We start from the raw sequence: 12,027 nt of genomic DNA on the forward strand, positions 1-12,027 counted from the left end.
AGTAACTCAGCACAAGAGAGTAAGAAGAACAAAGAAAACTTCAGCACCACAAGCACTACAAAATGACAGCAACAAACTCACATCTATCAATAATTAGACTGAATGTAAATGGACTCAATGCACCCAGAAAGAGATGGACAGTGACAGAATGGATAAGAAAACAGGATCCATCAATATGCTGTCTACAAGACACACACCTTAGAAACAAACATGTGAATTTATTAAAAGTCAAAGGTTGGAAAAATATATATCAAGCTAACAACTACCAAAAAAGAGCAGGAGTGGCAATTCTAATCTCAGATAAAATAGACGTTAAACAAAATCTACCATAAAAGACAAATAAGGACACTATATAATGATTAAGGGGATGACTCATACTGACCCTATTGGACAGACTAGAACTTCCCCAGAGGGTTTCTATGGAGTGGCTGGTGAATTCGAACTGCCAACTTTTTGGTGAGCAGCCGAACTCTTAACCACTGCACCACCATGGCTCCAAATATATGTATAGAGAGATTTATATTAAGGATATAGCTCATGGATTTGCAGAGGCTGGAACATCCCAGGTCCGTGGGTGAGGCTGGAGGCTTCTCCTGATTCACGTATCCACAGCGGCTGGTGAATCCAAGCTCAGCAGGTGAGACAGCAGGGCTCTTGCTCACAGGCTGCGAAGACCCATGAATCCCAAGATCGGCAGGCAAGATGCCACATAAGACTCACAGGAGCCTGCTGCAGCATCCAGAGGAAGCAAAAGCCTTGCCAGAAAGTCCACATATATTGGACACAGACCACACCAGCAAGGAAACTCCTCTTCAACTGTCAACTGATTGACTACTCACAGCAGATCCCATCATGGAGGTGATCACATTATATTAAATCTCATCATGGAGGTGATCACATCATTATATGACTGCCAAACTACATCATAACTGCCAAACCACTGAGAATCATGGCCCACACAAGTTGACACACAACTTTAATGATCACATCTACCAGATATTCAAGGAAGAAATTACACCTGTTCTCCAGTCTCTTTCAGAGAGATCAACACTTAGATGACTCAGATGCTGTAATTATTTGACAAAGATTCTTTTTCTCTCCTTTAAATTTCATTGTGGTAAAATACATATAACAAAAATGTTTGCCATTTTAACCATACTGTATGAGTTTGTGATTCAGTGTTTGAAACAAAATATTCACTCTTAAATGACATGCTACTAAAAAGCCAGGTTTCTAAAGGCTCATTGGTCTTGGTGAAGGAATAAACTACAAAGCAGTGGCAATAGAGTGCTAGTGCCACTAAATTCAAACCCCTACTCCAGAATCGTCACTGCACACAATATAATTGTTTAATATACTTATTTGGCACTCAAAAGCAATTGTCTCAGCAGAAGTATTAAGGTATCTAAGCAGAAAATACATTTCTAATTTAATGAAAAGATTTGATTGGAAAACACCTATCAAATTTGTTCTATAAAACCATCCATCCCCCTACTTCTGCAGTGAGATGGTTCTACTGTATAATAGCACACCAATCCAACAACTAGAGTAACAATCAGATGTTAAAAAGAAAACAAGTTAGTATGAGCATCTGTGACAGAAAACCACACGACCTGAAATATTCCCCAAAGAAAAAACATCAAATGTAAAGGAAAGCCATATTTGGAAAAATATTAAGTTTATTATAACCCCTGTACCTCTGTAGGGTCACTAGGAGTCAGAATCAACGCAATGGCAACAGGTATGTTTGTTTGTTTGTTTTTACCTCTAATATGCATGGATCGAACACACGGTGTAGGGGGATCCACTCTCCCTACTGCTTTTAGCAGAGTGGAAACAAAACAGCTGTAATGTAGCTCAACATCTGCATCCTCAACTAGCTCCGAGCCCTTATCATTAGAGTTCAAGATACAGAAAAGGTATCTTCCTCCTTAAAGCTAATTTTATAACAAGTATTTCTAGTATCTCTTCATAGCCTTCCTCCATCCCAACCACCCCCATTACTACAATTCTGGGATTTCCTGATCAAGTGCAAATCATGATTTGCATTATTTAGGAATAGTCAGCAAGTGAACAAACTCTGAACTCATCTCCCACCTTGGAGTTTTGGGGAGTAAAAAGAAGAGAAGAGTTTGAAACCCACTGAATTTGAAGTACACATGGGTCCAATTTCAGTGAAATCCTTTTTTTCTATCACTCATTACCAATTTAAACATCATTCTAAAACTCATTATTGTCCAAAGTTTAAATCTGTATGCTTTTGGGACATTTTCCTGTGCTCACGCACCAGATACCTTTTAAAAAGTCAAGAACGTTCAGTCCACATGACTTCACAGAAACAGAGAACATTAATTTACAAATCTCTACCCAAATTGAAATATGATTGTTTTCAAAACTGTACCCTTCAAGAAACAATTTTCTGAAAATCAATGGTTGCTAAACAAACAGCATCATTAAAGTCATCTTTTTCATCCATAGAGGGCGCTCCCACACAGAGTTCACCATTCTACTGACTGATTCTCCCTTACAGAAAAATCGGTGTGGTTAGCAAGGCTTGTGGAACTCAACCTCAATTACACTAGAATCCAATGGTCTGGCCATCATGGAATTCTTCGTGAAGGGTCAGTCTAAAATGGCAAAACTATGGAGATGACTAGACGGTGTCTAACAGAATGGAAGGTCAAGTTACTTACATCGTGCAAAGGGAGCACAAGGAATGCTCCTCCCCCACGTGCTTCCATGATTATGACAACAGAACTGGGCTTGATGGCGCAAAATGGGTCATGAGAAAACTGGATGTCATAACACTGGTCGTTTTTCACTGCTTGCCATAAACTTGCTCTTTTGTGCCAGTAGCCTCACCATGTCTGCAGGAAAGGAGCAGAAATTATGTTAGAATTTCACCAAATTAAAAGTGTCACTTTCACAAAAGAAAAGCCACGAGGAGGAAAAAAAGAATGGCAAAGCATCTGTCTGCTCTCCTAAATAGCAGCCAAGTTGCAAACCCAAATTTGCTATAAAGCACATACTAGAGAAACACTTCCTACATCAGGGAAACAACTAGAAGAAATAAAAAAATGCCTGATTCAGGATCCAGAAACAGCTTATCAGTTTTAATTTCAGGAGAAAGATCACGGGAAAGAATGAAGGAAAATTAGCCTTTTAGGATTCAAACAAACCAACACGATTACCGTCGAGTCAATTCTGACTCGTAGAGACCCTACAGGACAGAGTACAACTCCCTCATAGGATTTGCAAGGCTGTAAATCTTTACCTAAGCACACTGCATGTCTTAGTTATCTAGTGCTGCTATAACAGAAATACCATAAGTGGATGGCTTCAACAAAGAGAAATCCAATTTCTCACAGTCTGATAGGCTACAAATCCAAACTCAGGTCCTCAGCTCCTGGGGAAGGCCCTCTCTCTCTGCCAGTCCTGGAGGAAGGTCCCTCTCATCAATATTCCCCTGGACTAGGAGCTTCTCAGCACAGGAACCTGAGGTCCAAAGGATGCACTCTGCTCCTGGCACTGCTTTCTTGGTGGTATGAGGTCCCCAACCCTCTGCTTGCTTCCCTTTCCTTTTATCTCCAAAGAGATTGGCTTAAGATCCAACCCAGTCTTATACATTGAGTCTCATCAACATAACTACCGCTAATCCCACCTCATTACATCATAGAGAGAAGATCTATGACACATCAGAAAATCACATCAGATAACAAAGCGGTGGACAATCACACAATACTGGCAATCATACCCTAGTAAGGTGACAGATATTTTTGGGGGACACAATTCAATCCTTGACACTGGAAGTCTTTATCCCACAGAGCAGCTGGTGGGTTCGAATTATCGACCTTTCGGTTAGCAGCCGAGCACTTAACCACTTCGCCACCAAGCTTCTTTTAGGACTCAGTGGGTACTTAAACATAATTTACTCTAATACCTCCTTTTGTGAATACAAAAGGCTGAAGTGCAGTTCCTGGTAGAACTGAAGCTGAAGAAAGCCGGAAAACAAATTACATTTTTTCGGATTTTTGTCCTAAGCAGGCTAAGTCTGCTCATCGGACATTTCCAAAAGACCATCTGCATTAGAGGGGAATTCAAAACACACAAGCAATCATTCTTATCTCAAGAGCTTTCCAACACAGACATAATATTCACAGTAACTCAACATCAAACTACCTGGTACTGAGTGCTGTTGTTGTCATTAGGTGCCGTTGAGAGGATTTTGACTCATAGCAAACCCATGTCATAGAGTAGAACTGCCCCAGAGGGTTTTCTTGTCTCTATATGGTCAGAAACATGTAAAATCTGTCTGGGCTAATGTAGCCAGTGAGTCAAGAGCCAGGTCTTGGGAAACAGTAACAACTATTTAAATAGAAATTAACATGATGAAAGTGATATTTCTGGTGATGATAATTCTGGCAGTGGCACACTGTATGGTTAAACAGGAAGAAGCTGAAAGGCAGGTGCTGACCTGAAAAGCTGTGACTGTAACCCATGCCCACAAAAGGACTAGAGTGATGATGGCAGCAGCAGTGGGACAGAGGAAAGGACAACATCAAGGGCTATACTGGAGGAAAAAAAAGAATGGGCTTCATGTTCCAGTTGAACACTCACCACCGGCACTTCCCTAGTAAACCAGGTGTCTGGGGAGGGGAGGTGACACAGAGCTGGGGTCTCTGGGCTTCCTCCTGGGTCACTTCAGACTCCACACTCCATTGGGATGTGCACGCAGAGCTGTTTTTTAAGACCTCTGTCCCACCTGAACAACGGCTTGAATGAAAGCAGGACAGCAGGCAGGGGTATTGTGAGTACAAGGTTAGCACAAAGAGCAGGGGCTTCTCATCTCTCATCCTCCTAAACAACGATGCCTATGCTTTGTTGTAGTCTCTCCACATTGCCAGAAATATCACATACACACACAAATGCAATTAGAGAGCAATTATTTTTGTGACAACGTATCCTACCATCAGTCACTAGCACAATATAACCAAAGTTGCAGTTTTCAAATGGGAACATTGGACCAATAAACTTCTAAAGGATAAGCCACTGAACAGTCGCATTATTCTAACCTACTCAGTTCTTGTCAAAGTCTCAGGTCACAAGAATTGCAAACATTTTGCATCCCTGGGTCCCCAGGAGTCACTCCAATGCCCTCCCCACCTGCCTTGCTGACCCTCTGGGACCGGGCACTGAAGTACCTCAGGATCCACTGCAGACACCACCAAATCCTACGCCCCTGGAGCTGCGCAGGGTGCGAACACTTTCCAGTCAGTCACTGGATTAAAGGATGAGAAGTTCAAGGATAAGTGTTTGTTGGCTCCTCTGTAACATGACGATCACCTTCACAAACACACCTGGGTACTGGCCACTTACTGGGGCCAAGATGCCTGAGGAGCTGCTACTCGTACCAAATTCCCTGCTTCAAATACTGGTAAAGTCTCCAACCACTGTTCCCTCAGAACCCCCTAGCAGCCACAGGGGAGGGACTCAGGCGGCCACCATATCCGCCCTCGGTCCCAGGACCTGCCCCTATGATGTTCTATCACCAACCAGGGTCACAGGACTGAGGATGGCACTGCCCACTTCCAGGAGGGGCCTGCTTCTTCTGACTCCACTGCCCAGGATCTATCCCTAACACTCTCTCTGGTCACAGGGAGGGATACAGGTGGAAAGTTAAGGGAGATGGTGTCCAAGCGCATGCACTGCCCACCAGTTATTCTACTCGTCACAAGGCCACACCCACAAGAGCCTCTGAGCCATGCCCACTTCTCTCTGAACCTGAGGGAGGGTTCCCAGGCTTGGACAATGATCCTCTAACTGCCACAGGGCCTTGACACCCATCTCCTCAAGGATTAGTCCAGATCCCCTCAAAACACAAACATCAGTTCCTCTGAGACCTTCTCATGTCCATGCAGGACTTACACCAACCTCGTGGCTTCCTAATAGGGCTCCTAGTTCATGGCCTCAGAACTCACCTACCAGTGCCACAATACTCGATCCCAAATTCAACAAGCCCAGCCCAAGACCCATAATGCTATTCTTGGTTTCTCAAAGTCCCGCCAAAAGCATGAAAAAACTTTAAACTCTAAGAAACCCACCTCAATTTCTCAAACCCGGCCTCTGGCTTCTGAAGCTCTGCCCCTGCTCCTTCACACTCTCCAACCAACTTCAGGAACTCCTGAAGCTCCAGGTGACCCTCCACCTCCCACTCTCACATTCCTAGTTCAGGGTGGCAGGCCCTGGGCTGGGCCACATCCATGTAACCCCCCCAGTTTCCCAAGGTGGTTTTGTTATTGATCCCATTTGCTAGGTGAGGAAACAGAGGTTCCACTGTCCCTCCCTTTCATTCCCTGGCCAAAGTCCCTCGCATCTTTGTCAACAAACTGACTGTCCTGGGTCTGAATCTCAGAGTGCCTGGCTTCCATTCCCAGTTCTGTGGCTGTCAGGCTGTGTGACCTGAAGAAGCTCCCTTCACCTCAGGCGTGCAGACATGGCTGTCCTCTTCCCGGCTCTGCTCTGCCCCAGTCACATGCAGGGAATGCACAGTCCCTCAGTATCTCCTAGCCCAGCCTGGCAGGTGACTACCTCACCCAGCCGTGCCAACAAGGACACCACACACTCCAGACTTCTTGTTCACAGTGGCACCTCGACTCCTGCATGCTTGCCCATCAGCTACTTCTCAGCTGCATCCAGGGAGGGCTTCCTACTTGCCCAGGGACTGTGGACCACATATGGCCCTGAAAAGCCAGAGAACTTCTCTGCCACCCAGGGGGCCACAACCACACCTCCAAGGAGATCTGAAATCCATCCTTGGAGTGTGGGTCTGTGATGGTTAAGATTGTGCACCAGTTTGGCTAAGCCATGATTCTCAGGGCTTATATGTGATCACTCCCATGATGGGATCTGCTGTGAGTAGCCAATCAGTTGAAAGGGAGTTTGCTTGGGGATGTGGCTTGCATCCTCTGGTTCCTGCAGCTGCCTCTTGTTCATCTGACCTCCAGTTCTTGGGACTTGAGCTAGTAGCTGATCTGCCAATTTTGGGACTCACTGATCTTCACAGCCTGTGAGTGGAACCCTGCTCTGGAACCTATACATCTTGGGTTCACCAGTCCTTGCAGCTACATAAATCAGGAGAAGACTTGTGGTCTTGCCTGCCAATCTTGGGATTCGTCCATATTCACAGCCTGTGTGCAAGAGCCTTGCCTTCTGACTTGCTGATATTGGGCTTGCCAGCCACTGCAGCTATGTGATCGGGAGAAGCCTCTATCCTAATCCATGGACTTGGGCCATTCAAACCTCTACAATCGCCTGAGCCATTTCTTTGATATGAATCTCTCTCTAAATATACATATATGCTTTACAGGTTTTGCTTCTCTAGAGAACCCAGCCAAAGATAGGGCCTCTTCCAAGTGTACCCTTCCTTGGGTATCTCCCTTAGGACTCTGCTTTAGCATTCTCCTTACATCTTATAGTTACTCTCCTATCCTCCCTCAATAATTCTTTACATTAAACGGCCCCTGTTTAAAACACTCTGAGGTTTCTCTCTCTGGAATATACCCATACTGATACTTGAATGATTTCATTTTCTCCTTCATGTAGATCTCTATTTTCTGATTTTTCTGGAAACTACTTATATTACTTGTGTGATGCATTTAAAGCTCATTGAAACATCACCTTCTTCCTGAAAACTTTCCTAATTTCCCAAGCTTGTTTCACTATTCCATTCGTTGCATTGACTGTTAATGTGCTTCTATTAGAGAGACTAATAATAATAATGTAATAAAATAACAACTATATCTCCTCACCATTGAACACCGTTTCATCTGCCAGGCACTGTGCTATCTGTTTTACAAATATTAACTTCTGTAATCTTCACAAGTTGGAAGATACCTCCCTGACCAAATGACTGGAAGAGATCCATACACGAGGCATTCCAAAGAAAGGTGATCCATCAGAATGTGAATTATTGAACAATATTACTATCACACGCAAGTAAAATTTTGCTGAAGATAGTTCAAAAATGGATGCAGTAGTACATCAACAGGCATTGCCATTTCAAATGTACCAATCACTCCACGGGAAAAAGATGTGGCAGTGTACTTCCATAAAGATTACAGTCTTGGAAACCCTGTTCTGCTCTGGCCTACAGGTTGGCTCTGAGTTGGAATGGAATCTGCTCTATGGCAACAGATTACTCCAGAATTGTGAGTGTGTGAATTTCTCATGTTTTAAGCCATAAAGTATGTTGTGATATGTTACAGGAACCACAGGAAATCAATACAAGGTTCGTCGGCTTCTGTATCTGCCCCTCTCTGCTGAGGCTCCATCACAACTAGGTGGCTCAGCAGGGACCACCACCAAGCCATCCTGTGTGTTCTGAATTTCTTCACACCCCAATCACTCCTCCCTCCTTCTTCTTCCAAAAGAACTCAGAATAAACCAGTCTTCTTCCTCTTCCTTGTCTGCCGTGTAGATTCTGTAGGATCTCACATCACAGAGTTGTGAAGATTCAGTAAATCACAGAAAGTATGTATAAAAATGACAGGGTGATAGTAAGTACCCAAGAAATGGAAGCTTTTAATACCATCAAAATCATCAATGAGAGAAGCTAAAACACACTTTTTCGGAAGACAGTATTTGAATGTTTATGGAAATGCCAATGTTACGTTCATCACTTCTTCCAAAGGTCCAGCACAGACAGATCAGTATTCATGAAGGCCAAGTCCAAATTCCTGAGAAAGTGCTCCAGTGGGCCCAATGTAGGTCAGTGTGGGCCAGCAAATATGGCTGCCAATGCTTGAGAGTCACCTCTGAGAGGACAGGTACCACTCCTGCCCCCAGGCCTGATGTGCAGGCTGCCCAGTACAATCTCCTTCACCCACCTCTACTCCAAATAGCTCTTAGACTTAGGTGGGATGACAGAAGACCAGGAACCCAGGTTCTAGCGCAGTCCTGAAAGCCTGGTTAGGACCCAGCTCAGGTACGGACACCAGCAATCAAGTCCTGCTGCTGCAACTTTCACTCGAGTCACCTAGGACAAGGTGTTACACCTCTGCATGCCTCTATTCCTCAATCTAAAAAAAAGAAAGAAACAAGAGTGACAATCCTACCTATTCCACAGAGTTGTTGTGAGGATTAAATTTGGTTAAATAGTATACTTGATGAACTTAGAACAGTGTCTGGCACGAAACAAGCTGACTTGGTTTGGGTTCTTTAGAAGAGCAAACCCAATGAAGCATATAAATATAAATATATAGATAGAGAAATTTACTTTGAGGAAATGGCTCACACAATTGTGGGCAATGGCAAGTACCAAATCTGTGGATCAAGGGACAGGCTGAAAGCCTCTGCTAGCTCACAGGGCTGTGGGGTTGGTGATCCCAAAATCTGCAAAATGAGGCAGCAGGCCAGAGACTTCTGCAGGCTTATGTCTCAAGAACCAGAGGTCAAGAGGCAAAAGAGGGCAGGGTTGAGAAAGTGAGTGAGCTTTGCCAGAACATCAATTTATATAATGGAGTTGGGCCATACCCCCAAGGAAACTCCCCTTTTGACTGATTGACTGCTTGAATCGGATCACAGAATGGAAGGTAATTATATTATGGAAGAACACATGTCAAACCACTGAGAATCATAGCCTAGCCAAGTTGATACAGAACATTAACCACCACAGAAGCCCTACATGCACGTTTGTTATCATCAATGTCATCATCATCATCACCTGACAAGAGAGGGTCAGAGCCCACGCAGTGTCTCCTTGACGCCTGTCAATGCCTTCAACCAGAGACCACCAGGAACATGCCTGCAGTTGAGCAATTTGAAAGCTTCCCAACTTTGTGAAACACAGATTGAGAAGTTCAGAAAACCTTACCCTGATACATCATAATCAATCTGCTGAAAAGCAAACATGAAGAAAAAATCTTGAAAGCAGTCAGTGAAAAATTACACATTGTATATACAAGGGCATATCAATTTGAAGACCTGCAGTTTCTCGTCAGAAACCAGTCAGACCAGATTGGAATAACACAGTTAAATGTGAAAGAAAAGAACCGTCTACTCAGAATTCTATATACAGCAAAAATATCGATAAGGTTCAAAGGCCAAAAGAAACAACAAACAAAACAGAATGAATACATGCCAATTATGATGAAGATGAAAGAAAACAAAGAAAATTCATCACCAGGTAGCTTGCTCTAAAAAGATGGGAAAAGGACTTCTTCAGGTTGAAGGAAAATGATACAAGAGGGAAGCTTGGAACTTCAGGAATAAAGGAAGAGCAACAGAAATGGTCAGTATCTGGGTAAAGAAGATGGCCTATTTTTCTCCTCTTTAACTCTTTAATATATGTATGACTTGTCAGCAAACGTTACGCCACAGTCTCAGATGGTGGGATTCAATTCCTGTAGATGTAATACCTGGAGCCCTGGTGGTACAGTGGTTAAGCATTTGGCTACTAACCGAAAGGCTGACATTTCGAATCAACAGCTGCTCCTTGGAAACCCTATGGGGCAATGCTACTCTGTCCTATAAGATTGCTATGAGGTGAAATCGACTTGACAGCAATGGGTTGGGATTTTGGGGTTAGATGTAATACATATGACAATTGTAATACATATTGGAGGGTAAAATGACCTATATGGCTATAAGGCTTCTACATTTTACTACAATTGGTAAAATATTAACTCTATTTAGACTATGAAATGTTTGGTATACATATGGTTATTCCCAGAATAATTAACAATTACACTTACTTAGTAAAACCTGGATAACTTCAACAGTCCCACATCTAGAAGCTATGAATAACAGCTAAAATATTCATATACAGGTTTGAGTGTGAATGTTTCCATTTCGCTTGGTTAAATACCTGGGAGGGGGACTGCTGGGTCATATGAACAGTACACCTCTCCCAGCCTGCCCTTCCCACCCACATGCTCCCACCTCAGCAGGATCTGGGTGGTCACGCCACACTTCTGTTCCTGGCAAACCCACCCTCCTGAATTGCCATGGGTAAGGGCAGATGAACACACCAGCATTGACCTCAAAGCTGCCACTTCATGAAGAAGCTTTGGAGCCTTGAACCTGGCTCCCAGCACTTCCCGTTCTCTCAACTCCTGGTATACCTTCCCTCACCCTATCCTACACAGCCACCTGAAAGGACTGGGGCCAGGATACAGGGCCACTGCTTCTGCCAGTATCATCATCTCCCTTATGACAAACACCATCGACTTTCAGCAAGAGCCCAAAAGCGCCAGAGGGGCTGAAATGCAGCCTTTGATCCTGCTATTTCCTCCTGCTTCCTAAATGAATCAGTCCTTTCTGTTATGAGCTCATCCATACCCCATACTTCCTGTGCTCATGCCTCTACCTTGCGCTGGTTTGTGTGCATGCTCACACCTCATGCTTTCTGTGCACGCGCTCCTCCCTCGAGCTACCAAGCATGTGCCCTTTCTTTGATGACAGATTCAAAACATGCATTCCAGCAACAAGCCAAACAATGCGTGCTTCACCTTTGGTCGTGTTGTCAGCTAAAGGAAAATGGTCAACGCTTATCTCTCTAATCACTCCAATTCAAGGATAGACTTTACAAAACTGCTTCAGTGGGCAGTTTCCTGGGAGAACTTTGCCACTCACCTCCATCCCCAGCACAGGGGAGGGAGAAACTGCTAGGGGCACCTGGCTGCCTCCAGCAGGCTCATCGCTCCCTCTGCTTTCCCTCAGTTGCTAGTGGTCATCCAGCTGCCACTGCCCCTGGATTGACTGGCAGGCCATCCTACCACTGTCCAGAGAGTCCATTCCAGCAGTTTCTCACAGCAGCTCCGAGACATTCTTTTATGATCCTGCGAACCCTGTATTCCTTTCTGGAGGTCTTGACAGCAATTGCTGGCGTCACATTCAGAGGAAGTAGGTGCTACCTGCTTGCAACTCTAAGATCAACCCAGCGAATGGAGTGGACAAATTGACACTCTATTTGTCACACTGCATGTGGCTCATAACATCCAGACATGCCCAAGACTCTCGGTCAGAGAA

At 44.2% G+C, this 12,027-nt stretch overlaps 1 pseudogene; it reads right to left on the reverse strand.

Annotated features, from left to right (window-relative positions):
* The window catches only part of LOC101349478 (sodium/glucose cotransporter 1-like), a 39,586-nt pseudogene extending 27,890 nt beyond the window's left edge, over nt 1-11,696 (reverse strand).
* Between the last annotated feature and the right edge of the window lie 331 nt (nt 11,697-12,027).

The sequence above is a fragment of the Trichechus manatus genome, unplaced genomic scaffold, assembly GCF_000243295.1.
Source record: "Trichechus manatus latirostris isolate Lorelei unplaced genomic scaffold, TriManLat1.0 scaffold00157, whole genome shotgun sequence".
NCBI classification, from domain to species: Eukaryota; Metazoa; Chordata; class Mammalia; order Sirenia; family Trichechidae; genus Trichechus; species Trichechus manatus.